Source organism: Adiantum capillus-veneris, chromosome 2 (assembly GCF_014529385.1).
Source record: "Adiantum capillus-veneris isolate H3 chromosome 2, ASM1452938v2, whole genome shotgun sequence".
NCBI lineage: Eukaryota > Viridiplantae > Streptophyta > Polypodiopsida > Polypodiales > Pteridaceae > Adiantum > Adiantum capillus-veneris.
In genome coordinates, this window is record NC_140932.1 from 50,146,585 (window position 1) to 50,153,507 (window position 6,923).

Genomic DNA, 6,923 nt, shown 5'->3' on the forward strand with positions numbered 1-6,923 from the left:
AAACTAGGAGTCAAGCCAAATTGTAGTCATCATCATTGGTTCTACATGTGTTTAGCAGCCAGAAGGTGCCAGAGATACCCATCAGTCATTCTCAAGACTGACATCCAAAAAAGTGCCAAATACAAGCCCAAATCAAGCCAAACCTTGTTAGGAGGCTATGCATAGAGAGTAGAAGTTAAGGGTTTCACAATAGCAACAAAAAAAAAAAGTATCACCCTTAGCAACAGATGCAATTTTTTCAAATCTAATGCCATGTAGCCATCTCCATACCATCATGTAAATGGATTTTAGGGACAAATGGACAATGATAGCTCATAGATAGGCATCTATCACACGAATGATGTCAGATAAAGGACTTTTGATGCAAGCTACTAAGTTGGGTATTTAATTGCGGTTGTCGGGATTTAATTAAGTCATGTATCAAGTAGAAGCAATATAATGATTTACAAAGGACACAAAAGCTAGCAGTGGAAAATGTGACATTGATCGCCTTGATGTAGGAACAAAGGAGTCACCAATGAACTATATAAGGGTAATTAGAGGATCTCAAAATCGTGTCCCTAATGAACCAGATTGAATGCTAAACATGGGTTTGGAACCTCAAGTCGGAAAAAAATATCTCCCAGATTTGACCTGACAGATAGACTTTGTATTGAAGTGCAACTTGGCCTAAAGAAGTTGAAGGTTTAGCCAAACAATTTCTACAGAATCCTTACAAAGCTGTCATTGGCTCACAAGATCTGAAAGCCAATCATTCAATTCTACAGATCGTAAAATTTGTTTCTAAGAATCACAAATACTCAAAATTGACAGATTTGTAGGAGCAAGTAATGGATGGAGCTTTCTCTATCCATGATGATAAGATTCAAGCTCCTGAATGAGATTGGGTTCTTTCTGAATTTAGATCTGGCAATAACCTATAATGACAGAAACAGATATTGCAGCTCGGAGCATAGATATGAAAGACATAATGTTCATCATCAATTATGATTTGCATGAATCATGTGAAGACTATGTACATCGGATTGGACAAACAGGACGAGCTCGTGCTGCAAAGGCTACAGTCTATAATTTCTTTATGTCAGCAAAAAGACAACAAATACTGCACCAACATTGACAACTAGCTCATGTCAAGGACGACATGAACGCGGAGGGGGAAGTGTTGACGGTTACGTCAACAACACGATGACATAACTCAACAAAGCCTTATTCTCTGGGAGCTATGGAATGCTAAAAATTATGGTTATAAACATCATTTGTAATAATTAGGTAGTCTACTTGTAGAAGCTGAGGTGCAATGGCTTTTCCATATGTAAATACCAAGCCATTTGACCCCTCAAACTCTATTTTTGGTTAACCTAGGGTGTCCTTAGTATATAAGGTACCTAGGTCACTTTTGTAAGGATAACTTCAATCATAATCATAGCTTTAAGCTGTCGTAAATTGTGTGTGAGAGAGGAAGAGAGGGAGCGTGAGCTTCATCCTTGCGCTATTCCCCACTTGTTCATCACATTGTAGATACGACTGCACCATCACGCTAGCCTCAACAAGAGCTACACAACAACGCCAAGCATTCCTCACGGAATGGAGCATACCTGCTCGCGCATCTATGAGCTACTCGTGGTCGTATGTATATCAAACAATTTCTTTTTTCTACGTGCAAGTAGTCATTAGAATCATGGCGACATAAGCTACGCATAGGTGCTCATAGGTTTTAGTTTTGGGCACTTTTGAAATTTGGCTCTGTCTTTATATGTGTTTTTTGCAGATGGGTCTAGATCTAGGGTTTTGAGTGTAGAGGCTTTGGGACAGGTGTATCCTAGTGAGGGGATGGTGTTCCTTAAGTTTCATACAATTCTTGCATGATTTGATGGGTTTCCTTCTGTTGTGTGTATGTGGGTAGGTGGTGTAGTTGCGAGCAGTGTGCCTCTAGATTGTGGTTTAGTTGGCCTTTGAAAGTGTTTTATGTGTAGTAAGGTCTCAGCCTGACAAGCTAAAGAGATTTCCTCAGTGTGCCTATCGTGTTATCTATGTCCTCGATTGACATTATGTTGATCTAGGTTGTGTTGCATGCACTTTATAGGTGGTGTGATTCGCTCCTGCAACATTGTCCTTAATGGCAATGTAACATTTCATAATTAGTTGAATTTACTCATCTCCACATGTGCTTTGCATTCCCCTTAATGCTTTATTGTCATATGACTCAGCTTGCTCCCTAATCCATATTTTTCTTTTGCAGGCACATGGCTTTGTTAGGGACGACAAAGCTTCGAAATGGGGGGAATGTTGGCAATGTCCAACACCAGTAGTTGTTTGTTTCTTCTTCATGAGCATATTTTTCCATTTATATTTTATAGGTTCATGGGCTCTTTACAAGTTCCAGATTGTATCTATTCTTTTGCTTTATGTACCTTGGGCGACCGGCCATTTGTTTTTTAAACCCTAGGCATATAAGTGAATTGTAGGTCATGTGAAAGCGGAGATCAAGAAAACCTAGAGTAGAGAGGAGAAGAAGAAGGCTTGGAGCCGCATGTACTTTCTTCACGAATTGATTAATCCATGCATTGAAGTTGAGTCCTCTTGATTCTCTCTTGCTTTTCACTAATGTTGTGTATAAAGTGTCTTGATGTGTCATTAGATTAAGAACTACTCACTCTCTAATTCTTGACTTCCTATTGTGTGTTTGATTATAGTAATGTGTGCATGATTATATTAGAGTGTAGATTAGGATTTGTGCATGCATTGACCTAATCGTAACCCCATGAGCTTGGTGAGCTCATGATTAGGATATGCTTAAAGGATTAGTAGAGAATGCAGCAAACAGCATTGTGTGATTTTCATAAGGTTCAACACTAATCCCTTTCATTAGTTCTCTCTTCTCTCTAATGTAGATACCCTCTTATGATTTACCCACTCATTTATATCTCATTACTCTCACACACTCACCCATGTGTGATGCTTCCATGCCCTAGCCGGGTTGCTACCGTCGGTGGATTGATAATTTTGTTGATCCGTTGGAGCTATGCTACAAAGGGAGCCAGCAACTTGTTGGTCCCATTAATTTATGATCAAAGGTTTGTGATCGTCGATGAGAGGCGCACTAGATTGCACCCCAAAAATTATTTAGTGTTTATTGAACAAATGTGGGTGCATGTATATGAAAGGGACGGACCCCTACTCAAGGATTCTAAACCTAATTTTTTTATGATTCTGAAAGCTACCTCTTGCCTTATCCTCTTGGCTATCTGTCTGCGAGCGTGAGAGACATAGAGAGAGAGAGAGAGAGAGAGAGAGAGAGAGAGAGAGAGAGAGAGAGAGAGAGAGAGAGAGAGAGAGAGAGAGAGAGAGAGAGAGAGAGAGAGGGAAGGGGGGGGGGGGGGGGGGGGGGGCATAGGAAATTGAGCAGCGGCAAGTAGGATGATAGCGAGGAGGACGATAGCAGTGGTAGTTTCTTTCTCTTGGTGCACACAAGATTTGCTTAGCAACAGTAGTGTAGGAAATGAGTGACACGCCATCTATATTTGTAGAGCTTGTCTATGTGGACAGGTTCTGTGATTGCAGCCCCTGTGGCTTGCACACGGTATTGGGCAAACTCCTCGCAAGTGACAATGATCTTCGATTTTGGTACCCATATGTGTATATTATCCCTATAATACTCCTATTATTTTAACTACATTGTGATGCTATCCATCCCATGTGTTTATCTCCTTGTGTTGATCTTCCATCTTCAATCCACATTGGATCACTGACTTTCACTAAATTTCTTGGAGCCAACACTTGCTTGACTTGATCTTGCTTTCTTGAGTACTTGGGCTGATATACCTTTGCTTTTTTGGGTGTCCCCTAGAGTTTTTGTTTGGTTTAGCAATTGAATTGGAGTTTTTAAATCCTCACTTTCTTGGAGGCGATGATCCATGAGGGTTTTGATGTAGAGGCATATGATGTCATACCTTTTGTGCTTGTTCATGGAAGGTCCTCTTTAGCTTTACCTTTGTTTGCACAATGTGGCCTTGATTCTTGTGACTTCTGCAACTCTAAATCCAACATTAATGGTACATGCAACTATTGCTTGTTACCTCTTGGGAAAGAGAGCTTAGGTTACCTCGTCGCCGGTAGTGGCACCAAAATGTGGGCTCCCCAAATGCCAAGCCTTGCTATCTTATTTTAGTGACGATGAGAACCACGTACATAAATGTCATACCATGGGATGGAGTCGACGCGACTAGTGCATGGAGGCTACGAGAGGTTGTCACACTCTTAGAAAATACACTCAATCCCTACCTAACTAAAAACTACACTTAATAGCATGTCAGAAAGCAAATGCTAACTATGACATCACAAGAAAATCTCGTCGATTCACCAAGCAAATGAAGTCCAAACGAGACAAAACTTATAGGATGGGTAGGCAGCATCTAAAGACACATGCTCATGTTCACACCCACGCTATTAACCTCCCACTCTACTTAATCACAGGGGACCTTAGCAACAATGAGTCAAGGCCAATAGCTTCACCTCCTAGATTCATCCCAAATCCTATACATACACATTTATAGATAAGATATATTTGCCAAACTGTCTACACTTACAAATTCTTGAAGGGATGTTACTTTTTATAATGGTCTGCTTGCTATAGAATGGAGGAATAGGGAAATTTTTTGATATAAAAAATCAGTTTCTACCTATAGGATAGATTTGGGGAAACTTTGAAGAGTGGAAAGTGATGTTTTAAGATTATAGAATATATACTTCTTTGAATTTTGGGTGTACTTTTTTTACTTTTAGAAGTAAATTTTTTAAAACTATGAAATAGGTTTGGGGTTTTCAAAGTCAAAAAAATATGAATTTTTAAATTTAATATGGGTCATTAAAGGGGGGATAGAAAGTCAAAGTGGTTCCCCCCTCACCATTTTGAGGCTATAGAGTGTGTTCACTAGATTGCCTCCAATTAACATTAATCCCAAAGGGTCCTTAGAGGATTCATATTTTTCCTAATGTGGATAGGAAATTTAGCAGATCTTTCACTACTTGAGTCTTGGGTTTCTTTTATCCTAATAAGCGAGATCATTTCCACCAACTTTACTTGATTTATTTGAACTAGATTGGTTTTTATGATATGCATGTGCCTACGAGAGGGTTGTGCTTCATGCTTTTCAATTCACACATGTCTTGGTTGAGCAAGAAGTGGCCAACTAGCCAATTGTGTAAGGTAAACATTTCCAATTGTGTTTGGATCAAGCACCTTGTTAATTTGGATTGCCCAAGTGAATATAGAATAAATACATGTATGTATGCAAAAAAATGTTAGCTTGTGAAATTGGTGGGTTTACAATTTTGCATTGAAAAGCATATCAAAACTTTGCAGACATCCATGAATGTTATTACAATCACAATTCCTCTATCATTGTGCATAGTCATTTTCATAAAGGCAAGGTATGTGATGTAGAGAGGATAAAAATGAGAGAGAGATAAAATAGCACCAATGTTTTCTTCTATTGCATTGGCTTATACACATATTCATTTGCATAAAGGCAAGGTCTAAGATGTAGAGAGGAAAAGAAAGAGAGGGAGATGAACGAGTACCAATCTTTTTTTTGTGCTCATGGAAGTCTGGCCTAGATGTATCAATTCCATATTGCCCTTAAAGCAGGTTCAATTTAGAGAATCTCAAGGATTTTGAAGGAATGGACATCATATTCCCTATTATATATATCTAAACACACACACACACACAAACACAGTATATATGACATACTGCTATCTCGCACACACGCACACTCACACATACAATATATATAATATTACATATCATTGGCATATCGACCCAAAAAATAACTATCATGAAAGGGCATAATTTTTTAGTATATTAAAAAAAACTAGCACTTAAAAAATACAAAAATAAAAATGGACACCATGCCACCAGAAGTCTACTAATCCTTTACATGACACAGGCAGCTATGTCATTAGCAAATGAATGATGGACGAGACTAGAGACGGAAGCTATCTGCAAAAGCAGATCATAACTGGTGTTTTAATACAAAACAAGTAGTGTGGCTTTTTTGTAATCATTTCTAGTATGTAACAGTTTTTTCCTTTGTGTGGAATTTATCAAAGAATGTACAAAACCTTTGAATAAATAAAAATCGGTCAAAGATAATATCTTTTAATATTTTGCATATTGGTGGTAAGGGATAATCTTATATGGCTAATGATTATTTTTAGCAACGCCTAGTTGGTGGCTCTACATTCCCAAAAATAAGAAACTCACACATGGCTCAGTTAATGCACCACTTGTAGAATTTTTATATAAATAAACATTGCGCATGAGTCTGGAATGCACACTATGCTACCTAGATTTGTAGAACACACACACACACACACACACACACACACACACACACACATAGTGTATATCCATTGCTAGCCATAGTGCTCACCTATACTCTATATAAACTACCCCTTGGGCTATAGCAATCGCACACACCCTCCTTCTTCACCAACGACTGCCCTTGGGCTACAGCATGCGCACACACCATCCTTCTCAACCAACGAACACAAGTGTGAAGAGAACAAGCTCTGATCTATGAGCCTCCAATTGCAAACAAACAAGTATCGGACGGATTGAGTGTTCACTCCTTGGCATACTACATAAGGTAAATGATGGTGTTTTTTCTCAGAATCACACACACAGTTGAAATAAGAAGCACATGAGGTGGAGGTTCCTCTCCCATTTACACACACATGAGGTGTTTAAAGAGCTATGTATATAGCCATCGTTAAAAATTTGGCATTGAAGTTGCACATAAACATCTGAGAGCAATTGTAACATATGTAGTGCCAGTTTTCCATAGTTATATAACATAAACTTACTCACATAAACACATGCACTAAAACTCACCTAGATCTATCAATTTTGTATTGCCCTT